Source organism: Aquarana catesbeiana, linkage group LG08, assembly GCF_042186555.1.
Source record: "Aquarana catesbeiana isolate 2022-GZ linkage group LG08, ASM4218655v1, whole genome shotgun sequence".
NCBI classification, from domain to species: domain Eukaryota; kingdom Metazoa; phylum Chordata; class Amphibia; order Anura; family Ranidae; genus Aquarana; species Aquarana catesbeiana.
Genome location: NC_133331.1, coordinates 168800468 through 168827664, shown reverse-complemented (window position 1 = coordinate 168827664; position 27197 = coordinate 168800468). Strand labels below are relative to the sequence as shown.

General features: G+C 41.1%; 1 protein-coding gene across 2 annotated transcripts in view; it reads left to right on the top strand.

The window, feature by feature from the left end:
* Positions 1-27197, top strand: part of CHST3 (carbohydrate sulfotransferase 3) — a 168130-nt gene that overhangs the window by 78794 nt on the left and 62139 nt on the right. For both annotated transcript variants that reach the window (XM_073596699.1, XM_073596698.1), the window contains exon 2: positions 7222-7304. The gene's annotated coding sequence lies outside the window, so the exon portion shown is untranslated. The remainder of the gene's footprint in view (positions 1-7221; positions 7305-27197) is intronic.

The window sequence follows — 27197 nt, the reverse complement described above, 5'->3', positions numbered from 1 at the left end:
TTCCATTCCTGTGTATATACAGCACAAAATACAATAAATCAATACATTCGATTCCCTTTATACCTGATCTTTCCTATAATGATATCCAATGAAGCTAAAAAACACTAAGTAGGAGGGGGAGGAAAAAAAAAACACAAGAAAACAAAACAAAACAGGAGATTAAATGGGGAAATTTTCCCCTCTAAAATCCACCTCCAGTGCTGTTATTTTATGCCCGTTTTTTTTTATTTCTTAATTTCTTTATTTTTCTTTTTCCGTAGACCAAACCCTTATCCGAGCATGCAGCCCAGAAGGCCAGGAAAGGGGGGGGGATGAGTGAGCAAGCGCCCCCTCCTGAACCATACCAGGCCACATACCATGCCCTCCCCACCCCAAAGCACCTTGGCCCTATATTGATGGGGACAAGGTTCTCTTCCCTACAACCCTGGACTTTGGTTGTGGGGGTCTGTGGGCCGGAGGCTTATCAGAATCTGGAAGGTCATGGACCCCTCATGCCCGGGGCGGTGACATCACAAGAGGGTGGGGTCTCCAGGTGATGTCACCACATGACCACGCCCTATAGCTATATAAGAACTGTCAGATATGGGAGCTGCTAGAACGGCGGGAACATTCGTCGTGGGGTGAACGTTATTTTTCATTAGGGTGGTGGCAGCGTTGACGGCCATCGTGATTGACGTTGGATCTACATTGGGGGACATTTTTAATAAAGGACTTGTCAAAAATTGCCTCATGTTTTTTTTTTTTTTTTGGTGGATGGGTAGGGGTACTATGTACCCCATACTCATTCACATGGGGGGGTGGGGTCCGGGGGCCCCCTTTCTTAAAAGGGGCTTCCAGATTCTGATAAGCCCCCTGCTCGCAGTCCCCCACAACCACAGCCCAGGGTTGTGGGGAAGAGACCCTTGCCCCTATCAACATGGGGATAGGGTGCTTTGAGGATGAGGGCATGTGGCCTTGTGTAGTTCAGAAAGGGGGGTTCTCGCTCAATACCCCACCCCTTTCCTGGCCTGCTGGGCTTCATCCTTGGATAAGGGTCTGGTATGGATTGGGGGGGGGGGGGCAACGCCATTTTTTTATTTTATTTTGGCGTGGGGTTTCCCCTCAAGACCCAAGTCACACTCTTCTCAAAATTGGATCTAAATCGGATCCCGTTCATTAAAGTCGCATGGAAGTCAGATCGATATCGGACCAGTGTCGCAGGGCAAAGTTGGACCAACAGTCGCCCAACTTTCATGTCGGACCAGTGTTAGACACCAACCCCCATCACCCCTTCCATGGGTTATAAGTACCCGTTCCTACTATACCAAAAACTTTGCTGTGCCTCCCACTGTGCACACGCCTTTTCTTCAAAAAGATTCTCCCAGTCTCTGTTCCTCCTGCTTATGCTTGTGGCAATCTACAATTATTCCTACAGGAAGGCTGTACATCTCTGAGGCATGCACAGCAGAATACTTGGAAGAAGTTCTGGGTGTCTGACGCTTAAAATAATATATAATTGTAACAAAATGTCTTTGATAAAGTGCTCTGCCTATGTAGTCGGAACAAAACGTGTTCCTGCTGGCTATTTTAATAAAGAAGGAATATGATTTTGCATCTCGGTGTGCGGCATTCTTGTTGGTATAATTGATTGCTTCAGTGGGGATGAGCTGAGCCAGCATCTGAGATGTAACTATGGAGTGTAGAATGTATTCTCACCTGCGGCAGCATGTGGAATGTTTAGCGTTGTATAAAGATTACATTTGTCCTGTAGGAATTTATATATATATGTAAACCCAAAATGTATTTTTCAGTATGTTTGACATTATGTCTCAAACAGTTTTCTTAAAAAAGAACTAACATAAAAAATGCTTTTTGTTATTTAACTACCCAGGAGACCAAGCACATGGTAGAAATAATCAAGGGACAGGGGAAGAGGAAAAGGTGGGGGTACCGTGAGGTCACCTCCCAAAACAAGAGTTGCATATGGAGAACCAACAACGGTATTGTGTTAGTTTCGACTTTATTATGTGCAGAAAATTCTCAAACAAATTAGCAGGCACAATGGCCCGTTCCTCCAAACATCTGTGAAAAAATGGGTTAAAAAAGAGTTGTCACCAACACTCAGCTCATAGGGTGCCACTCACACAAACAAGCAATAACCTCAAAAGACATCCTTGTATCTAAGCCTTAAAGGTCTAGGTAGGGGGTCATAAGATGCCGAGCAATACTTGCCCTGTTTAAGGCTGATATGTATGCGACTAGCATCACTGACTCCTCCACTTCCTTCGAAATCATGGCTCTTAGGCTAAATGATACGTCATGGGAAGAAAAATATAAATATATTGAGAGGTAGATCTAACAATAGGCTGTGACTTAGCATTGGAATCTGTAGCGCTGAAATAGCATCTTCAAACAGTCCCAGATGTTGGCAAAGTGTATGGAATGTATCCGAAGATGTTTGTCTAGCCAAGTGAAGGTGAAACTTGTGAACTCTGATCATTGAGTGATCGTTTACTATTATGAATGAACAAGCAGCTTAGACAGGGGTCGGGGCCAGTGGCAGGTGGTGCTAAACTTTTTTGGGGGGTCAGCAAACAAAGCCCCACCCCAAGTCCTCAATTAGCCCTTTACAGTCCCCCGCACTCAGCCCCTCGGCTTCTTCTCCCGGCCAACCCAATCTGCCTCCTGTCCTGATTGGCCGGGAAGCTGGAAGAAAATAACGAATATTGGGTGGGCAGTACACTGCTCCCCGAGCCCAACCTTTTTCAAGCAAATTAAAGCCTCCAGCTCTAATCATGTGGCTTGAAAAAAACAAATTCATAGAATTCTATGAGTCCGGCGCCTGCATGCAAACTAGGGGGCAACGCCCCTGCGCCACTTATGGATCAGCCGCTTCTGGTTGGGGCTTTGTGCTGGCTCTCCCCACAGGAACACCCATAATTTGGGCTTTAAAGGAGCGTGGGGCTGCAGTCCGTTGGTAGAGTTGCATTTTGGAAGCAACAGGGGCCATCGGTCAGAACAGGACCAAGTGTTATACACCAATCAGAATGGGACCAAGTGCCAAATGCATTTGGTCCCATGGAGAGTCAAATATCATACCTCCCAACTTTTTGAGATGGGAACGAGGGACACATATTAGAAAAAGTATAAAGGCTTAGGACACCCCCCTGCCATTAAAGGAGAATTATAAAAAAAAAATGTTTAGTTAAAACCACAAGTGTTTTTTTTACCGCTACTATTCCTTTATACTGGCTATTGAAATTTACGAATGCAGCAATTTAGAAATTGGATGAAAGGTTTAGCACTGGGAAACACTTTTTGAAAGATGAATAGTGCAGTTCATATACAACTTTATTAGGGCTGAAACAAATAATTGATTAATCGACAACTAATCGATTATGAAGTTAATCGATTACTATTTTCATAATCGATTAATCGGCCAGTAACATAATTGGGTTAAAAAAAAAACCTCATTATGTTAATAAACGTCTTAGACCTGGTTCACACCTATGTGTTTTTTGGTGCTTTTTGCAGAAACGCACTACAGTTCATTTACATGGTTTCCTATGGGACACGTTCACATCTATGCATTTTTCAGCCGCTGCGTATTTGGAAAGGGTCAGGGACTTTTTTTTTTTTTAAACGCAAAACAGTGCTCTTTTGGTTCAATATACTTCAATGGAGAAGCTGCTAAAAAGCATGTAATGTGCGTTTTTGGAGTAATTTGTGTTTTTTAATCTGCCCAACAACAAATTCTCCAAAAAAAATGCAACAAAATCACGTGTGCAAAAATCAAAACGCACAGCAAAAAGCACTGCAGAAACGGATCAAAAGCAAACTGCATAGTTGTGAACCGAGCCTTATGCTGGCCACATGGATCAATTTTCAGACGAGAATATTCAGACGAAAAATCATTTTTACGTTCGCTGAATGAAAGAATGTTGTTTGACATTTTCACTTGTTTTTAACATTCTGTTTTTAAAATGAATGTAATTTCTGAACGAAAACCACATACACTGTCACAACCACAGAATTCCTTTCACCAAGAAGTTTTCTATTATTTCTCGATTTGACCCCACTAATGATTATAAAATCAAACAAACGCTCCTAAAATGACATTTTGTTTTTGAAGGAAGACGTTGTTTTTTAAATAAAAAAAAAAGTTGATCTCTGAGTCTGATGATATTTACCAGATTCACCCTTTAATAGTATATCTCCTCTAATAGTATATACAGTATATCTCCCCTGTCTTATTCTCAGAGTGGATTAGAGCTTTTGCTCCCTAACCATAAACTTGGTAATTTATATTTACCACTGCATTGAGATATTTAATAATACATTTCTTTTTTTTTAAACTTTACATATTAAACTAAATTATACACCACACTTTTTTTTAAGGTTATTAACCGAATAATCGATTAATCGAAACAATAATCGGCCAACTAATCGATTATGAAAATAATCATTAGTTGCAGCCCTAAACTTTATAGATCAGACCAAAATGAGGGACAAATGAGGAGGAAAGAGGGACAGAGGGAATTTTTTTCCAAATCAGGGACAGTCCCCCGAAATCAGGGACAGTTGGGAGCTATGAAATACAATAATAAAAAAAATAATAACAATAGTTCTTCTTTAAGAAAACATTTTCTGTGAGTCTGTTGCAAAGTCTTTTTTTTTTATTACTGGAGATCCTACCAGTTTTAACACTTCTGTTGCAGACTGACAAAGCTAAGCCATTGGCTCACAATTTGCAACTGTGGTGTCTGAACTCATTCATTTTGCCGTTGGGCTTTCAATTAGGTCTATCAGATAGGAAGAACCACAAATGACAGCCTGACAACATTGATGCAAATTGCAAGGCAGTGGCTTAGCGTTGTCAATCTACAACAGAAAGAGCAGCTAATGGCAGGATCTACAGGTGAAGCTACATTCAAACTAGCTTTGCAAGCAGGATCAATTATCTGGAAAGTATTAACAAAATGTATGCTTCCCAGACCAAGTTTTATTGCGTTTATATGTACATGCTAATTCATGCATTTACATGCATTTATTTACATTTACAAGCATTTAAATGTGTTTACACACCCCTGGACTCACAGAACTCTTTTTTTTTTTTTTTTTTTTTTTAACACAGCTAAAATGAGCACACCTAAACGTGGGTAAACACACAGTGGGAATTACACCATTAAAAAGTGTTTAAAGTAGAAGTAAACCCCCTATCATTTTCAGCCAAGGAAGCTGCCATCTTGGCCTCTGTTTAATCTTCATCTGCCATGATGCTGCACAAGTGATCAGTAATGACACCAGCCATTGGATGGTTTGACAGTTTGGTTGAGAGCACAACCAAGGGGACAGTTAGCATTTCTGGCATGCCATAAATGTAACTGTTTTTTTTAAATTATTAAATCTATGGGTTTATTTCCTCTTTAAAAAACATTAGAAAACTCTTAAAAACACATCTTTGTCATTGGCAGGTTTGTCATTGCCAGTGAGGCCTATGAAACTTTACAACAGGTTCACGAAAAATGATTTGCACATGAAAGCTGTACAGCGAGGCATGAAGCCAAACATACTGAAAAACTGATTTGTGGTTTACATACAAAGAGCCATCTGGGTTAGTTACATTTAAATTTACCTAAATATGTCAGCGAAATTCATTACCTAACAGAAGGAAATATATCTTACCAAAAGCTCTACATTGTCACATGTATGAGTGGGATAGAATACAGCGGTTGCTTCACATTTGTGTTCTCTGCTCAGGATTTAATAAGCCTATCACCAGGAAAAGGAAAAATCCTTATTTTCAGTAATAAATACAAAACAGTGCCGCACAATACTATGTGATATTATACATAAACAGTACCAATAAACTGCATATAGCCTCTCACATACAAATCAAACTATAAAATGACCTCTTATGTGTTGTTTGCTTTGTGTCCATAAATGTGGACTTATTATTTGTAAAAAAAACTCTTATGCATCACAGTCCATATCCTTATTCTACTTCTGCAACTCAGTTCTTCTCTGAAGTGAAGTCACACATGTTAATGTATTGCTTGTGTGCTCATACACAATTCTGCTGTCACCTTCTATAATTGACCCAAACTTAATCAGGTCTGATGTGCCTTCACCCTCAACTGGGGTCAGTAAGTGCCAACTTACTTATTCTACCTCCATACTTAACTATCAATGGGGATAGTATCATCCAAAAAAGAATGATACCGGTAATAGTGCTCACTGTATCCCCACAAACCACTTAAAATGCCACTCGCATAGACTTGTGCACTGATCTGGTGCACTTCAGAGATCACAGCTTGTGTTACCCTTTAAAAATACAGCTTGTTGGTACCTCTCCAAGATGGCGTTTAGCTCACTTCTGCTGGCAGCATGACGTCATCTGTTCCACCATATGCGTTGCTTCACTTGATCACATTACTTTTTCAGCTCCACTACAAGGGTCAAATGCTTGTTTACATCAAGGGTACTAGCAAAAGATATTCACTTACCTGATCCACAGTAGCAACCCTACACTCTGGCAGTGGACTGTCCCATGGTATGTTCACGTCCATTGTTGGGCTATGGATGCTGCATTGTACTTGGTGAGGTGAGAGGACTGACTGTCCTACTGTAGAGGAGAAGAACATGCAGAGATTGGTCTAGAAGCACAGAGGGAGGCTGCAGGAGGTGTACCCTAGACCTAAACAAGTATTTAACAACTGCAGTATGGGGGCAGCCCCCCAGAAAAGGAGGATTTTTGTTCCCCTGGAGTTCAGCCTTAAGTAGCAGGTTAGTAATGTCATAGCTTCACACCTTTGAGTACTTTTCTCAAAAGCAGACTTGGATATCTTTATAAAACCAGTACAAGTTAATGTGTTTTCCAGAAACAATTTATCTACTTATTTACCATACAGTATAGTAAAGTTTGCAACTTTGCAAAAAGAAAAAAACAAAAAAACTAAAAATATGTGCTGATGAATATACACAGGTTGCAGAAGCTGTTTTCAGCCAGTGCTTATTTTAGGTCCCCACTCCCCAGTAGAAAATAAAATGACAGCAACCACATCCTAATTTTGTTTCTGTAAAATATTAGGTAACGGTTTACCTGATTAAAATGAATGTTTAGCTCTTGTCTATAGTGATGAATGTATTCAATTATTCTTGTAGCAGAACAGTATCTAGTTAATTAATAATTCTAACAGCCAAGACGTGCCTTCTTATGTCTATTCATTTATCTCTTCCCAGAGCACTCCTGTGGGTCCAATTGAGGTGTGACATTTCTAACATCATACAAAAAGAAAAGTATGTTTGACTTCACTGGGAACAAGGTATGTCATCACTTTCTGGTGAACTTATCATTTACAGCTTAACTCCATACAAGTTGTTAACTACACGGCTGGAAACACGTTGAAGGGAGCTGTTTTTACTTGCCAAAGGTTTTGTGGTTTTGTCCAGCCAGCACCAACATATACACAGCACTGTCAGACAGCAGAGCTAAATTGGTGACCTGGATTTTATCTAATATAGCTTGGTCACTTCTCTAACTCCATCCCGTAAATGGACAGTGAAGGAACAGCGGCAAACTGATCAGGTTGTCTTTCCACTCACTCCTTTTCTTTCCTTTTGTCAGGTTGTTTGTGCATTGCAGCTTACCTGATGGGTCCATAGTCTAGCTTCGCTTTGTGGCCTTTGCTCTGAAAAGCAATCCGTGGTGGATCATATTTAACAGTGTGGCTAAGCAGCAGCTTCTAGGTATTAATAGGTGTTAAGAAGGCACCCCCTAAATGCCTTTTATTTTTGCTTTTTACTTTGCTGAACATTAGTTTAAAATGGAACTAATGCACCACATCCATGATCCAAGCATTTGGCTCACTGTTGCAGTGTGGCTCTAATGATTTGAATGGGTAAGTTTGACAATCAGCGCTGCCTGTCAACTCAACAAATACATTTGCCGTGGCCTTGATGCAGAACATCATAGAGCATCACAGCCGTGCCACGTGTATGGCCCCTTCTGGCTGTATTTCAATGTTTCGGAGGGTGCCAGGATTGGCGAAAATGAGCCAACTGCCTGCAGTTTGTTTTTCCAGACTAAAAAATAAAAATGCAAGCTTGGATAAAGGCTCCTTCACAAGCACCAAAAATGATCCTGTCTATAGGTACACAAACACATACAGTATATTTATATATATATATAAACAGTATCTCACAAAAGAAGGGGGTACACCCCTCACATTTTTGTAAATATTTTATTATAGTTTTTCATGTGACAACACTGAAGAAATTACACTTTTCTGTAATGTAAAGTAGTGAGTGTACAGCTTGTATAACAGTGTAAATTTGCTGTCCCCTCAAAATAACTCAACACATAGCCATTAATGTCTAAACCGCTGGGAACAAAAGTGAGTACACCCCTAAGTGAAAATGTCCAAATTGGGCCCAATTAGCCATTTTCCCTCCGCGGTGTCATGTGACTCGTTAGTGTTACAAGGTCTCAGGTGTGAATGGTGACTGTTTAAAGTGAATTTTATTTGCAAAATTAAAATTGGTAAAAAACAGGTGAACCTTTTTTCTCTCTTTGAATATCTAATCCTGTGCAAGGGAAATTTAAAAAAAAACCTGGATATTTGCAAGGACATGATTTGGTACTGAAAGTTAACATTCTCTTTGCAAAGGGAGAAATCACTTTATTATGCGAATTACTTTTACTTTTGGTTAATAATCTCAGTGCATCAGAAGTAATCAAATAAAGTGTAGATAAGTGTAGATATATGTAAGTATATCTTTCAGAAACAGTTTCTAACAATATGGGACTTTTGATTTGCAGCCCATGTTCTTTCTGCTCAAACCAAATTCATATAATAGACACGTGAACTGTTTATGAGGGTTTAGACAGGAAACTGAGGACATTTAGTTACTAGAGCAGCTTAGCATATACGTACAGGATATATTAAGCAAAATATATGCAACAACTGACATATTGTTGACTTACTTCACTTTACAAGGGAATTTTGATGTTGCAAGATATTTTTCTGGGTCCAACACCACCATCTTTCTTTTCTATGCCATTAGAAGCTGGTTGTCTCTTATACCCGGCTCCTGATTACCAGGTCTGCACCTCCCTCCTGTGATATGTGACATGCATATCCAAAGAGACTGCAGGAGCAGGAACACACATAATTCTCGCCATTCAATGGCGGTGGAGGTAGGGCTGGGGGAGGATCGGAATGGTGAGTTGGACAGGACTGGATTAAAAAAAGGAAGCTGGGCATTCAGGGAGGAAAAATTGAATTCTAGAGTGAATGTCCACTTTAAAAAAAAACCCTGTTGTTAGACCATTCATTTTACTAATAATACTCTCATAATATTATATATGCATTTTTTTTTAATTTATATATTTAGGAGAAAATAATAAAAGCATACCAGTGCAATAATGTGCAAACTCCATGTAAATAACAGCAAAACAAAACAGTAAAAAACAGTAATGCATTTCCTAATTTTTTTTTTCTCCTAAAGAGGAGAATGTAGGGCTTATTATACAGGCACAAGAAAAACCAACCAATATGTACACAATTGTCCAGTTACTGAGTTTTTGGTTTAACTACTTCAGCCCTGGAAGATTTTACCCCCTTCCTGAACAGAGCACTTTTTACAATTTGGCACTGCGTTGTTTTAACTGACAATTGCACGGTCATGCAATGCTGTACCCAAACAAAATTTGCGTCCTTTTTTTCCCACAAATAGAGCTTTCTTTTGATGTTGGTATTTGATCGCCTCTGCGGTTTGTATTTTTTGCGCTATAAACAAATAAATTGTGACAATTTTCAAAAAATAAATATATTTTTTACTTTTTGCTATAATAAATATCCCCCAAATTTAAAAAACAAAAACAAATTTATTTATCAGTTTAGGCCAATATGTATTCTTCTACATATTTTTGGTAAAAAAAAAAAAAAAATCGCAATAAGGGTATATTGATTGGTTTGCGCAAAAGTTATAGCATCTAAAAACTATGGGAAAGATTTATGGCATTTTAATTTATTTTAATTTTTTTACTAGTAATGGCGGGGATCTGCAAATTTTAGCGGTAGTGCGACATTGCAACGGACAAATCGGAGACTTTTGACACATTTTTGGGACCATTGACATTTATAGAGTGATCAGTGCTATAAATATGCACTGATAACTGTATAAATGTCACTGGCAGGGAAGGGGTTAACACTAGGGGGCAATCAAGGGGTTAACTGTGTGTTCTCTCACTGTGTTCTAACTGTTTGTGGATGAGACTAACTAGGAGAGATGACAGATCGCTGTCCCTACTTTGTAGGAACACACGATCTGTCTTCTCTCCTCTGACAGCACAGGGATTTGTGTGTTTACACACACAAATCTCTGTGCTGGCTCTCGTGCATGTGCCCGCACGTGGCTGGCGGCGATCGCCCCCGCGCACTCTGGTGGCTCTCCTGGGCAAAGCCATGTATATACGGGATTTCGTCCAGGAGAGCCATTCTGCCGCAGTATATCTGCGTGAGCCGCTCGGGAACCGGTTAAGTACATCATAAATCAGATACATTTACAATATGTTAGCAAATGTTGAAGGCATAGAAAAGCTCAATAGGATCCTGCAGGAAATTATAGAACAATTACAGTTAAAAGGCACCATATGCAAAATTCTGGTTGTTCCAGAAGCATGTGTTATTTAGATTACTTTCGCTTCATTGCAGAATTATATAAAAAAAGAAGATTCAAGTGCTTCCTCCTTGGATATCTGTCTCCAATATCTTTTCATTCCACATGAATATATATGTGCATTGGATGTATTTTATACATCTTATTTACCTGTAAAAACCTCCCTTGTGTAGAAATTCAGATGCCCAAAGTCTGTTGTTGGACACCACCATTTTGAATGTGATGCCAGCACTCAGCGGGTTAAGAGCTGTCCCTCAAATTATAGTACAGCTGCTATGACTGGAGCACAGGGGTGGAAAGCCCTAGTAGTCATAACAGGCACAGCCGCTGATAATAACCCCAGCAGCACTGGAAGATCACTGCAGTGGGGGTATCTGGGAGCAGAGGACTGAGCATTTCTACTGTAAACAGCAGCCACCAGCACACAGCACACACTTCATTGCTGGTAAATAGCATTCTTGGTGCAGTTAAAAAATAAAAAAAATTAAAAAAACAACTACTTCAGCTTTAAAATAGAATTGTTCCATTGCACAGTTTACTCTCTGATGATAGTAATTTGTAAAATGCAAAAAAAAAAAAAAAATACTGTATACATGTGTCCTTCTTTTGCAAAGGCAGAAGAACATCACCAGCAATGTGGGTCCAAAGCTTCATTCAGCGATCACATTGTTACAGCGAGAGCAACCTTTTGGAACCTCGCAGGACCCCTTCATCAGACATGCCTGATGAAGGGTCCTGTGAGGCTCTGAAACATTGCTCTTACTGTAACATTGTGATCGCTGAATAAAGCTTTGGACCCACATTGTAGATCCACTGTGAGCTGGTGATGTTCTTCTGTCTTGAAAATCTTCATTTTCAGCCGATTGTTGCTATAGCACCTGCTTATATACACAGCCATTATCCAGGAACGTGTGGCACTGTACATTGGTATCCTCTGTTGCAAAGGGGGGGTCATTTACTGTAAAACTTGGAATTATGCTTCCTCAGTAACAAAAACAAACAACAAGCAAGAACAATCTGAAAACATAAATCTAGAATAAGGTGTTTCAAACAAAACTGTTGCTTTGAATATTTAATGGTAACTACTGACGTCAAATTCCAGATACACACATTATGAGATGTTATTGTGTTTTGCTGCTGATGAACAGAAATTAGATCATCTAAGCCAGTCACTTTAAAGGCATAGTCCGTGTTTTGCAAATTAGTAAAATAATAATGATAAAAATGTGCATTTATTACATTTTTGCATTACAGTATATGTGAACCCTCACCTTGTAAAACAATCCATGCAGTTTAAGATAGAAATGAAAGGCAAGACGTATGTGTGTGTGTGTGTGTGTGTATATATATATAGTATATACATACATACACAGACACACACTCTTATAAATAAATGTAAACAGACCATTTTAAAATGTATTAAAACATGGACGGTGTCTGTAGGGTAGTGGACAGTGCCAGTAGAGCAGCGGGTGATGTCAGTGGAGCAGTAGACAGCATTAGTATTATTTTTTACAATGTTTTTACTATTTTTTTTTTAAATGTATTTTTTATTATTTTTTTTACAGTTTACCCGTAGGGGGGCTTTGGTGAAATATCCCCTAATTTCTCACTTTTGAGACAGAGAAAGGGACTGAGGACAAAGATTCCCCAGTTCCTTCTCTGCAGTCTCAGCTGCACTGCAGTGGACAGTGAATGAATAGGAAGTGCTCTGTGCTGAGCGGCTACCTGTTCATTCACAAACTGAAGCACAGTGAACAGTTTACTATGCTTCAGTTGTGAATAAACACAGAGAGTGATCAGTACTGACCACTCACTGTGTTCATTCAGAAAGGGAAGGGGCCGGTAAATATGTAATTTACCGGCCCCTTCCCCCGCTCTCCATCCTCTTTCCTTTCCACATCTCCCGAGAGGAGGAAAGTCAGCAGCGCATGTGGGGGATGGGCAGCAGAGGGAATATGTACCGCATAGGGTGATTAGGGTGTGCCCAGGCACACCTTATGCGCCCACTTTACGTCAATCAGGGTGCCATTTGGGTTCCCCTCGGGTGCTGTGAGCATGAGACCAAGATTGCAGTGGGTCAGAGATCAATGAGAAGACTCTGTGATGGGGGGACTCTGATGTGATGGGGGCTCTCATGTATAGGGGGACTCTGATGTGATGGGGAGACTCTGTGGTGGTGATGGGGGTCTTCTGATGTATGGAAGTTTTCAGTTGTAATGGGGAGACTCTAATGTAAAGGCAGTGTGATGTGGTGTTGATGGGGGGGTTTTGTTGTGATGGGGGGACTCTGATGTTAAAGGGGGACGCTGGCTACTGATGTGAACTAATTTCATTAAAGTGGTTGTATACCCTTTTTTTTAACTTTTACCTACAGGTAAGCCTATAATAAGGCTTACCTGTAGGTAAAATTAATATCTCCTAAACCTATACAGTTTAGGAGATATTTGCTTTGCATGCAGCCGCTGACGTGAGCGGCGCATGCGCTGTGAAGGCCCAGCCGAAGGTCCGGCAGACACTGCCTGACCTTGCTGGGAAAAAGACTTCGGCCACTCACAGCGCCGGAGCCACGATACCTGGAAAAAACGCCAAGGGAACATGTCAGCTCCCTCGGCGTGGACCGGGATCAGATGTCGAGGCCTTGTTCTAAGGTGAGTATTTCATAATGAGCTAGTATGCGTTGCATGGTAGCTCATTATGCCTTTGCCTTGCAGGTGCGGGTATACAACTGCTTTAAGGCTGTTGTGTGCATTGTCCCAGGCTCTGATTTATTATTAATAAGTAAAATTTTAATTTTTTACATTTTAGACTGGGATGCCTTGAGACTTTGATGCCTTGAGACTTTGCATACTTTTAAAGGGTGCCGAGATTGAGCAAAGGGTGAGAAATGCTGGGTTAGTATGCTACCCGTCTACCTTTTAGATTCATCATAACACCTTCTCATCCCCAGATTGGAACAAAATCACTTCTGAAAAAAATGCTACCAGGCTCATTCACCATGGCTAGAAACATAGACATGTACCTTCACAAACAGTACAAAAGGAATCCTTTCCATTAATCCCTTTTTCTCTTTGTGTTCCTGGCTTTAACCATTTTTCCTTTCTAATAAAGCGGCTATGAGTATATAATTCTGTAGTGTGACCTATCCCAAGGGAACGTTGGCCAGCACTGCAGTAGGAGCACAGAACATTCTGTAATCATACTCATCCCGGGTACACTGTGAAGTCAATAGCACAGTTTTTAATCTGAAGAAATAAGCTTTCCTTGTTTCTAACACAGATGTGGTCCTTACAAATACTTCTACTTAAACAAGAAAGCAAACCTTGGTGCTGTTGAAGTCAGCAATTGCTTTTTAAAAGTATAGTTGTTCTGCATTATTTATTTGTAACTGGATAATGTACTGTCGTTTGTGCAGCAGGATGGAATATACTGAAGTCAGCTTGTTTACCCGGGCAGGTTTATACAGTAGTGCGCTGTGTTCTTGACTCTGCCGTGCTAGCTTGAAATAAAGTGTAGAAAAATAGCCTGATGTATGAAGAAATGGATATACTCACAGTGCACCTGTGTAGACGAATGCTTATTTACATGAGCGTAGACATCTAAACGCAGCACTATAGGAATCATTGGGACCATATGCACAGCTGCATCTGCAAACTAAAATGCGTGCTGCATTTAGAGGCCTACAAAAAAGTAGGACAAATCTGCATCTGGGGGCATACATATTCGCAGATTTGACATGTGTATGCGTGTAAACACGTGTATGCTTACATGCGTAGGGTCATTAGAAGAAATGTGAGCATCTAAATGCTGTACATGTCTAAACACTTTAGGTGTGTATTTTACTCAGGATCTTCTGCTAGCTCCGCCAGCAAGAACCTGCATTCCATGTGCAGAAAATGCACATATAACCATATATGTGAATGATGCTCAAAGGAACAGGGGTTGTAAAGCTTGTAATACCAGCTAGGCCCATACAGCTCTGGCCTATGATAAGACGAAAAGTTTAGACTAAATTATATCATGTGTTCTCAAACTCTGACCAGTAAGTTTATGAAATATTCCTCATCATTTTTCACTATTTGGACTTCACCAAACTGAAAGCTAATAGGTGGTGGTATAGGGATTTGAGATAGCTTTTTTGCAGATTTTCTGCTTTCTGTTTTAGCGCTTTTTTACACTTGTAGTGGAGTGTGGTGCCCTCTGTAGAGCAATCCACATTTGGATTGTTTTCACAGGGTATTTGACAGGCGGGTAGGAAACTTTATATATTGCCTCCTCACCACCTGATTTAACCCTATAATGCCGCACTACCACGCTGGACACATAGCAAGTGTTGGCCATTTTGTTAGTGCCCCTTTAAGTTTTGCCCCTCCTGTAGTGATGTCATGGGTGGAGCTAGTGCCCTTATAATACCAGCTGTGGGTTGGGCCCAGTTAGAGCAGGGTATGGGAACAGAACATCCTGGTGCTGTATCCTGTAGAGCTCATCCCATCAAAAGTAAATTTGAGGGCCTGGCTGGGCACGACAGAATGAGACATTATGAGAGCAAGCAGGATGCCAGTGGAGGGACCTTTCCACCCCTGATCCTCAGAGGCTTGGTCTAGTGGGGCCTGGGACTGATTATTCTAATGGGGAGCTGTACTAATACAGACTGCTGCAGGATGTATTTTTTTCCAATGTTGTTCTGTACTAAAGATTCTGCCAGTATGTCTCATGTGATGTATTATTGGAAGGTATTAATTGCAATAAAGTGCTGAAGTTGTATCTAAGAGTGGACATTCCTTTATACCAATTTGGGGCTTCTGGTTGGGAACGTAGGGAGCAGGCCTATGGCCATGAGAAGTGTGGAAGATGGTGGAGACAATAGACAACAGGTACATGAGTGCCCCATCCAAGAAGAAGCGGGCAGGGCCTGGGACAGCTTGGTGCCATTGGCTGTCCAATCCAGTTCCTCTACACATGTGGTTGTGGCGCAGCCCCTTTGAACTCAATAGGTGAGTTTGACAGCCAGTTGACCAAGAAGAAGCAGGGTGAGACCTGGGACAGCTTGGCACCAATGACCCCACTGAACTTAATGGGATAGTTTGAGAGGGATCACCGTGAGTTTTACCTCTGCACCTTGAGTTAAAAATGTTAAGGCTGCAAAGCAAAACTCTACAGCTGCAGCAGTGGTGTGCTGCCCCATCTAGCTGCTATCTTACAGCTGAAGTAGGCAGCCTGGGGGGAGTGGTAAAACCATGTTCAACATACCCCCCCACACCCCCCCTCAGCCACCCACCTGAAAAAGACTTTACAGACCACGTAACTTCCACCTTTGTAAGACAGTGGTGGACGGAGTTTTCTGGAGCACTGAAATACACACTTGGGCAGCCAGTGCACCTCTGAATGGCTGTTATTTGAGCTGTCATTGGACAGCTCAGACCAAAGGCACAATGTGGGGGGTTTAAAGTATCACTGACCACCAATGATTGTGTTTTTTTTTTTTAAAGGTGTGTGTGGGGGGATAGTTAAACTGCCACCGATCACCAGTGAGAATGGCACTATTTAAAAAAAAGTAAAGAAATGAAAGGTAAATGTAGGAAATGCCAATGTATTGGTATTTTTTCCTTTATATAGTAAACAAAAAAAAAAAACTGTGGTTAATAAATACTGCAAAAAAGAAAGTGCTACCCATCGCAAAAAAAGAAATTATGTAAAATGAATCTGGGTACAGTGTTGCTTGACTGAGTAATTGTAAATCACAGCACTGAAAACAAAATCATGGCCAGTGGGGGAACAGCCTGCTACCCAAGTGACTAAAGCAAACATTGCAATAATATTTCAAAATATGAAGCAACCAATAAGACCCCCTATAGTATAATAAATACTAATTAGCCCATTTTCGGTTTACTTCCCAGGAATTGTTTGCATTAGCTTGTTTCTAATGAGACTTCCACCATATCATTTATGTGGAAACTACAGCTCATTGTTTTCTAATCTTCACGCCATGGCCTTTTACTGTGGTGTCGAAAGAAAAGATGAAGCAGTGTACGGCAAATGTATTACACTATAAGGCAATAAAAGATGTTCTTTGGAGTATATCTTCTTCTGCCCCAAATATATATCTCTTACAATGTTGGACGTAGCGGTTGTCATACTGGCAGGTTTTAAGTAAAGTATCAGCCATTTTCTACTTGTATGAAATAAACCAGAAGCTTTTTCGTACACACAGAGCTACCCTGGCCTTGCCGCAATATATATTTTTTCTTTTACACCAACAATTCATCTGGGAACAGGTCTATTTTGGTCCATCCGCTGCAGGTTCAAATGTTTTGGAAAAAAACAGGAACAATGGAGGTGTGAAGTTTTACCCAGGTCACCTTAATGGGGTGTTAACGTCAAGCTTCGGTTGTGTCTGGCTAAATGTTTGGGCTGTTAAATGGCTAGAAAAACACACGTGGCAAGACTGACTCACTGAAATTTAATTGCCTTATAAGTCTGCAATAATGACTGTAAATGAAAGTATGATGTTATTTTAAGGAAGCCAGCTCTCAGTGTTGTATCTCAACATGGTATGCAGTTCTTTTTTGGCTCTGCTTTATGTCTATGTCATTGTACTACAAAAAACACAATTATATGTGGAAAAGAATCAAGCCTCAGATAGGTCTTTTTCTTCCCCAACAAGCACTAGCAAAAATGCACAATTTTAGTACATTCTAGTGATCTATTCCCAATGAGGTTGAATTAGTGCCAGTCCTGCTCTATTTCAGTCTGGTGTGTTGGGAGTTGGAGCATCACTTTGAAGGGGTGCACATTAGTACTGCAAGAATGCTTGTGCACTTTGTTGTGGAAATTTTATGAAGATGTATTTAATATGTGTTGTCATAGTGTCGCCCAGTGTTAGTACTCCCGCAGCCCGCTCTAAAGAGCTGACTGGGGCAGACTGACGCTGGTTGAGTCCCGTCTGGTAGTGGAAAACTTCCTGGGATTGGAGAGAGGTGTTTGCAGAGTGGGGGTATGTCCGCCAGCAAAAGGGCCCCTGTGCATTGTACAGATGATCGTCTGAGGGGATATGTTCACTCTGCAAGGACATTATCGGTTATAGGTGGATGTACGCTCTTGTCTCTGCTGTGTCTGATCAGCACATGTCGGGACTCGTAGCATGCACCTGTAGATAGCCTCCCATCCACAAGGAACGGTAGTATAATCCGGGTATGCGTTGTTCTCTGGAACAACGCAGAATAAGGATTCCTATCAGCGGAAATACTGGAGTCTTTGAGTTGTTATGGTCAGAGACGGAGTCCATGTTTGAAAGCCATGCGGCTTCTTTTGTTTAGCTTCCAGGTACAGGGGACTGGAAAAACATGCATGCACCCTGTCTCCGCTCAGACATGCCCTTAAGACTCCTTTAGCTATTATTCATTGGTTGTTTGTATTAACTCATCCTGTTGGAAGGATTTCCTGTGATGTCATTTCCCATGGAGGAAGCGATTGGCTGCTGGAGCCATAACTTCCTGTTTGTCAGTGCTTTTGTGATTTACGAATAAAAAGCCAAGCACACTGGTCGCTGGGGCAGTCATGCTGATGGAATTGAGAACGTAAGCTCTGGTGATGTCTGTTTGTTTGGGAATATACGGGAAATAGAATGATTGGTAAGATGCATTTTATCATTAGACAAAATGTGTGCTTATTAGCACAGGAGATATGGTGTGCGCTAAGCGTACAGCCTAATTTCCCTGACAAGTTTATGGTGCATACTATACAGAATTTATATTAGTTATCATTATTATTGTAAGTACCACATTTTTTTAATGTAACCTCTGTGAAGCTGTGTCTGACTCTAAGCGTATCTAAAGAGCAAAAATGTAATATATTGCAGCTTGCCAGTGTAATGCTACCCCCTTAAGAGCTGCAGTGTTTTGGGTCCCCCTGTAGTCTGCACAGCCAGGCGACATGCACTTTCCAACTTGCATCCAAACACAAGAAACTTGGTTTTTAGGATTTATTAGGTACTTCAACTTGGATAGGGTAAAAGGGATTATGGGATGCCCAACTTGATTCAAAGAACAACAAAATGAGGACAACTTCCTTCTCTGGCAAACGGAGTGGATTTTTAGCAAAGTCCCAACTTGTAGGAGCTCTCTGTCCTTTTTATGAAAAATACCTTCCACCTGGCTACAGTATCTGATCCCAAGTTAAGAGATTGGGTAAACAATAAACTGTCCCCTGAAGACTTGCCAAGAACCCTGCATCTAGCAGACTTCTCCCTTATAGGCCCTGGGGGTGTAGAGGTATTCACACTGTCCTTGTCCTGCAGCTATGGATAGAACTGCTTTCAGGCCTTCTGCTGGGCTTGTTCCTTTCCAGGCCATGCAGGCTGTCCTTCCCCGGTGGACTTCAGGGCAGTGAAGCTCTCTCTTTCAGCTTTCCCCCTTCCTCCAACCTCCATCCTGGAGGTAGAATTCCCCCTTCCCAGAGGCCCCTCCCAGACTACACAACAGCACCTCAACCATCCATCGTTTATCCGACTCCCCTGCTGGCCAGGCTCCACAATATTTATGAGCTGATTCAGCCACCCTGCCAGGCCTCACCCAGATTCCCATAAATATTCATATCCCTGTCTCTATAGCCCTGCCCACCAACTTCTAGAAGTTTCCATGAAACCTCCAGAATCAGGGGGAGGCGATAGAGGCCTGGTCTGCAGAGCCTCCCAGCCTGACCTAAATCTGAACCCTCACCCAATAACAGACTCATGCAACTACCAATCCTGAGCCAAGTACATTTTCCTATACCTATTATAGCACTAGAGGGTGCTATACTATTCCTTAGATGTGGTGACCATATTCATTGTATTTTTAACTTTTTACAAACTGACGATCGTGCTAGAAATACAACTCTTGACAATGGCTCACTCATAGTACCTATGGAGGGCTAGAATCCCAAAAAAATAAAATTTACTCTGCTTCAGTTGGGGAAGGCTAGAACCCCTGTCAGCTTTTTATTGTTGTCTGTGTTTTGCAGATTCTTTTCTCACCAACTTTCTGGTAAAATTTGCCCCTAGTGCAGAAAGTGAGGCCCAGATAGCAGTAAAACCTGTCGAAGGTTCTAGTCTTTCCACTCCCATACAAAACATAAAAAAAATAAAATAAAGTTGGCTATAGATACAACAAGCTAACAAGCTAAATCCATAACACGAATTTAAACAATAAACCTGTTCTACTGTATGTAGAATTTCATTTATATAAAGCCTATCGTAGCTGCTTTAATAAAACACATAGTAAATAAGTATGTAAAAATATTCTTTAGTCTCAAATCTGCTGATTTACTAGGATATATTCGAGGCTGCATTCTGCAAAATGTATTGGATTTCCCGTGCATAGCTCAGAGTTCTGTCATCACCAAAGGATGTAATTAATATCTGAGTACTTGTGGAATAGCAACAAAATACTTTCCTGTATCCTGTATAAAGGAAAACAATCATTTTATTTTTATTGTTTTAATTTACAAGGTTTTCAAACTGTTTCCATTTTATGTTGTATTATTCTTTATAGAAATTCACGCATCTACAGGGACTCCTATAAATGTAAAATTTCATCACAGAAATGGTGATGCTCAGTTCACTTTTTAAAAAGTACCAGTCTTTGGATGTGCACATGGCACACAGGGAGATTCTGAGTGCACAACAAACACCATCACAACATGCATGTTTATGCACTGAGGAGACATCCTTGGTTGCACCCTTAATTTGTGGGAACAACAGCAACTAGCCTAGATGTATTTTTCCACTTGGGATTAATAAACAGTGTGACCACCAGCACAGCGAATAAAAACAAGAAGACCTAGGCACACACAGTGCAAATTCAAATGTGGATTCGGAATGCTTTAGATGAGATTGGTAGCTTAAAACACATTAAAGAGGACCTTCAGGTAACTCCCCCCCCCCCTTTTTTTTTAAGCCCCTGCTTACCTGGTGGTTTTGTAGGCACCGTCATCTTACTTGTGACATCATTGAGAGGCCAGCTGGCTCTTCCAGGTTTAGCCAATGGGGTCCCACAATGACATGCCGCTAGGTCCACCCCTCCCTACTTACTGAACGAATGACTAAAGACCTCCTGGGATATGTGCATAGCACTATGCACGTCATTGTCTAGATGAATGACATGCATTGAGGGGCAGGGCTGTGCTGTTTGCCAGAGAAAAAAGGGGAAAAAAACACTGCCTGATTTATGTAGAGGAGGGGGGGAAGAATGGAGGGGGGGGGGGTGGAGGACTTGATATAAAGGGTGAAAGTCTGTTTTAAGTTAGAATGTAATGTTTAAAAAATGCAGACATATAATTCTACTCAATAAACTAAGAAGCTGATTAAGGAAAAATGGTGATTTGCCTAAAAGAGTTGATTTACTAAAAAAATAAAGTGTTCACTCTGTTAGGTGATTGTTCACTTAGATAAGTAAATAAAAGGAAGCAGTGTTCACTTAATCATCCAATGATGCACAAGGCAAAAATCTTTTTTTTTTTTTTTTTTTTTTATTTCACGTGAACACAGCTTCCCCTCACTCACTGAGGTAAGTGAACATTCTGTACTCCTTTGGTAAATTCAGTAGTTTTTAAAACTGTCAGTGGATATTTTTGTTTTCCTTTATATATTCGTATTATAGAGGATTTCCACTATTTAAAGTTCTAGTATGGGTCAATCTCATTTTCGTTTTTTTTTTGTTAGGGCATTTTCATGCTACTGCGGTGCAGTTTTCCGGCACCACTGGTGCAGCGCAGCTTACCTGTGTGTCTGGAGCGGGTTAGCTGGGCTTTCTCATAAAGTTGTATTGTGTCCAGTGTGTTTGGTGCACTTTCAGAAAGTCCTTAGCCCTAGTTCATTAGCCCACTAGCGTTGAAGCCCAGTCTTTATGGTGGTGTACATGATTACAGTCCCAGTAAAGTCTGTATGCAGTACACATTGATTCTAGTTAGATGGCCAGTCCCTATGCACTCAGTCTCTGCTAGCGGCAACAGGTTAATGGCAGCGGTGTCCTCCTACCAGTCCCAGCAATACAGCAACAGGGGTCTCCTTGTTCAGATGTCAGCTCACTTCTGAATCTGCCTGGAGTGACTCCAATCCTCAGCACACAGCCACAGATTGTGGCAGGTTTATGTGCACACAGGGGCAGTGATGTGGCCACCTTGGTCTCCTCACAACAAAGAGAGAGTCCCTTGGAATTTAGCTGGTGAAAAATACAGCTCTCTCTCATTACACCCAGTTTGAATTGAGGATTGTAGTCCAGTCGTCTTTCTTTCTGAACTTCATCTTCCATGATTCAGTGCTGCCAACCATTACGTTTCCTGAGCTCTACTGCTTGTCAGCTCTCCATGGTGGATGAAGGCGAGGTTACCCATTCAGCTGAAGTCCATTAGGAGCACAGAAAGTACTGCAGCATGGTGTCCCTAATCGCTCTCTGTCTCTAGACAAGCACCTAGCTACATATAACTGTGCAAAAGTTTTAGGCAGGTGTGAAAAATGCTGTAAATAAGAATTCATTCAGAAATAGAAGTGTTAAATAGTTTATTTTTATTAGTTACCAAAATAGAAAGTAAATGAACAGAAGAGAAATCCAACTCAAATCAATATTTGGTGTGACCACTCTTTGCCTTCAGAACAGCATCAATTTTTATATGTGCCCACAGTTTTTGAAGGAAGGTGGCAGGTAGGTTGTTCCAAACATCTTGGAGAACTAACCACAGATCTTTTGTGGATGTAGGCTGCCTCAAGTCCTTCTGTCTCTTCGTGTAATCCCAGACAGCCTCTATGATGTTCACATCAGAGCTCTGTGGGGGCCAAACCATCACCTCCAGGACTCCTTGTTCTTCTTTACATTGAAGATAGTTCTTAATGTCATGTTATGTTTGGGGTCATTGTCCTGCTGCATAATAGCATAATATATTTGTGGTCAATCACACGCCTCCCCGATGGTATAGCATGATGGATAAGTCATACAAAGAACAATACATTTGCCCATGGGACTTTAAATGAGGCATAACATACTGGTAAAAAAATATTCATTTATTGAACAATGAATGAGGATCTTATACATATGAGACTTATTAAAAAGTACCAAGCTGGTACGTTCCAACTAGCATGCATATTGTACAGCGTACAACAAACTGATATTGTTTCACATAACCAGATTACTAAAACATAACAAAAAATGCATTCTAAAATTCGATGCACTTTGTGAATGTTGCTTCACTTCAGCAGAAGTGGATGCCATTAATGTAAGATATATAAATTAGAAAACAAATTCACAAAATATGACAGCACTCTCTAAAAATAAGGGGAGTACAATACTAATTATACTAGTGTTCTCAATGGAGCATAACTTACAAACCAGCTTAAAAATGTATCTAAAATGACACCTCCAATTGGCAACCACTGCAAAGTGTTTGACCCGAGAGTTGTGAGAGAGCACCATGGCACTTAAGAGACAAACCAAGTAGCAGCACGGGAAGATGCATGGATAAAGTTTTAAGATGCAGAAGTTCTCAAAAAAAGAAACAATGAACCTATAAAAAAAAAATTGTAATGAGACAGAATTGTATGTGTACGCTAGCACTGCTAAGTGCTAGCGTAGAAAGACAGAGGAATACCTCAGTATGTACTTTATGTAAAAGTGTTTTATACATAAATTCAGTGACTCTACTGTATGAATGTGAAATCTGTGAAACAGGACGACAAAACAGAACCAACATGGGTGGACCATGAATGATAAAGATATACAGTGTAGAGGGGATAATAGCAATCAATACCTTAACCACTTCAATACAGGGCACTTAGACACCTTCCTGCCCAGACCAATTTTCAGCTTTCAGTTTTTGTTTCTGTTTAAAAATGTTGTAAATAAGTAATTTTCTCTTTCACTGATGGGCACTGATAAGGCAGCACTGACAGGCACTGATAAGGCGGCACTGACAGGCACTGATAAGGCGGCAGCGATGAGGTGGCACCAATGAGCGGGCACTGACAATGGGCACTGATATGCGGCACTGATGGGCACTGGTAGGCAGCACTGATGGGTGGCACTGATATGCAGCACTGATGGGCATTGATAGGCGGTACTGATGGGCACTCATGGGTGTCACTGGTGGGCACTGATAGGCGACACTGATGGGCACTGAAAGGCTGCAAAGATGGGTCCTTATGAGTGGCACTGCTGGGCACTGATAGGCGGCACTGATGGGCACTGATACGCAGCACTGATACACGGCACTGATAAGCATCCCTGGTGGCACTGGCAGTGGTAGGCATTTGAGTGGGCACTGATTGGCAGCTGCCTGGGCATTGATTGGCAGCTGCCTTTGCACTGATTAGTATTTCCCTGGGGGTCTAGGGGGCATACCTGGTGGTCCAGTGTGGCTGGTTTCCCTGGTGGTCCTGGGCGGCTTCCCTGGTGGTCCTGGGTAGGATCCGAGGGGGGGCTGTGCTGATAAACAATCAGCACAGACCCCCCCTGTCAGGAGAGCAGCCGATCGGCTCTCCTCTACTTGCATCTGTCAGACGCGAGTGAGGAAAAGCCGATCACCAGCTCTTCCTATTTACATCGTGATCAGCCGTGATTGGACACGGCTGATCACGTGGTAGAGTCTCCGTCAGAGACTCTTTACCTAGATCGGTGTTGCGGGGTGTCAGACTGACACCCCGCAACAACGATCGCCGCGATGCGCGCCCCCGGGGGCGCGCAGCGGCTCAATATCCTGCGGACATCATATGACGCCCAGTCAGGATATTGAAACCACTTTGACCGCCGTCATTCTGCTATATGGCGGGTGGCAAGTGGTTAAACACCAACAAAGTACTAATTGACATGAAAAAAATGAATCCATGTGAATGTCTAGGGTAATTGAGTAAAAGTGCCATGTGAATGTCTAGGGTAATTGACTAAAAGTGCCACCAGAATAGAATATTTACCCAGTGCTTGCGCATGGATCTCCAGCAACAAAGGCCTCAGTCCCAAGTGATGAGAAAACACCCTCCATCTACCCCTCTCAATATATCATCAAAGGGGAACCAGGCCCCTTCCTGCACCCTGTATGCCCACAGCTATGCAGGCACCAATATCCCACCATCCACGCCTCCCAATCTTTATACATGGTGGATACGTTTCTGCCTGTATTTCTCAGCATTGAGAACACCATTGATCCTGACCAAATCTCCAACTCTATTTGAGGAAATTAATTCCGAATCTTGCAAGGAACCTCCATCATGCTTCACTGTTGCCTGCAGACACTCATTATTGTACCACTCTCCTGCCCTTCAGTGAACAAACTGCCTCCTGCTACAGCCAAATATTTAAAATTGCTATTTTTATTGACCCCAGTTCCTATGTTTTCATGCATAGTTGAGTCGCATAGCCTTGTTTCAATGTTAGAGGTATAGCTTTTTGGCTGCAATTCTTCCATGAACACCACCTCTGGCCAGACTTTTCCGGACAGTAGATAAGTGTACCTGGGTCCCCTTTGCCTGGTGTCTTGTAGCTGTGCTCAGTCTTGCCATGGTGTATGACCTGTGATATAAAACTGGCTTCCATTAATAACTCATTAGTAGCAGAGTTTGGATGTTCCTCACTCCGTTTTAAACCTCCTACACAGTTGTTTCTGTTTCAGTTAATGACTGTTTCAACCTATATATGAAATGAATGATCATTAGCCCCTGGTTTGTATAATTGGTTAATCATAATCCCTGACTTTGTGTAAGTGAACAAAGGGGTAGATTTATTAAAGGCACATAGACTGTGCACTTTGCAAAGCGCAGTTGCTCCAGAGCTTAGTAAATGACCAGAAGCTCTGCGGACTTCCATCGTCCAAACATGTGCAAGCAGAAATTTTCCTTGCACGTGATTGGGTATTTTTTGCAAAGTGAAGGTTTGCCCCTTTTACTAAGCTCTGGAGCAACGGCACTTGCAGAGTACAACTGCACTTTGTGAAGTCCACAGTCTATTTGCCTTTAGTAAATCAACTCTAAAGATTGCAAGTGCAAGAATTGATGCTGGTTTGAAGCCAAAGGGTAGTCATAACAAATATTGAATTTAATATCGATTTTTCTTCTGTTTGCTCACTTTGTATTTTGTAAATTGATAGAAATAAACAATTAAAATATATATGTTTTAAAACATTCTTAATTTACAGCATTTCTTCACACCTGCCTAAAACTTTTGCACAGCATTGTGCCTATACAGTATATAATATATATATATATATATATATATATATATATATATATATATATATCAATTTAAACAATGGATCATGAGGTTCTTTTTTTACCAAGGATAAATAAACAAATCCTAATTTTAGTGAGCAGCAAAAAAAGCACATTAAGCAGGTCATAAAAAATAATGGAGCACAGTAACATGGAAACAAAGGGGCTATTGCATATGGCTAAGTAGACTGTTCGGTAACTGAATCCACTACTGCTAGAAGTATCCAATTACCCGAGAAGCAGTAATAGTAATAATCACTGACAGGGAGAACCCTTCAGTCATTGATTTTCTTATAGGAAGATCAGTTTACGGCCACTTGTATGCCATTATAATTTCATAACCTTTAACTATGGATGCTATTTATAGATTTAAAAAAAGATACCTGGCAGGGCATTGAATCTTTCCGTACGCTATCAAAAACATACACCTTACTGTTTATACATTTTTGAATAGTTGCTTTATTGCTTAGTGCCAGTTCACACTAGGACGACTTGTCGGGCGACCTAGTCGCCTGACAAGTAGCGTCCTTTTCTGTACAACGGAACCGTTCTAGTCGGAGCGACGCAAGTCGCTCCGACTTAGAAAAAGGTTCCTGTACTACTTTGGAGGTGACTTGTATAGACTTCTATATAGAAGTCGTTTTGCAAGTCGCCGCCCCTGTCGTGTGCAGGTCACCTCGGTGAGGCGACCTGCAAGTCGTGCCGCCCCTAGTGTGAACCGAGCCTTAGTCTTACAATCTATAAACAATTTTTGTTTTTAAAATTTTACTACATGATAAAGTATTCATAGTGCACTATCGTCTGTTAAGCAGTCAGTACAGCAAACAATGGGGTTCATTTACTAAAGCTGGAGAGAGCAAAATCAGGTGGAGCTCTGCAAGCTTAATAGAACAAGGTGAAGTTAGAAACTGGTTGGCTACCAAGCAGAGCTTCACCAGATTTTGCACCCATCATCTCCATTCAGGCATCATGTGTCTCATTAAACTTCCCTGGGAGGTGGTGTGTTTTAATTTAATCTTGAGCTATTGAGCTCTGTCATAGCAAGTTTTATTTTTACAACAAATGAGTAAGGAAACAGAAAAAGTGAAAAGGATTATAAAGCTCCACCTGCTGACTACAAACTAAAATCTGACTTAAAAAATATATTTTTAGTCATGAACATAAAAAGGGAGAAAATAGGTACAAAATTATAATACAGCAACAAAGGGGTCAGCAGAAGGAACCACAGAGTGTAGAGAGGGAAGAACCAATATAATGCAGAAAAAGAGGACCAGCCAAGACTATAAATCAGATATTTATTAAAGCGGTC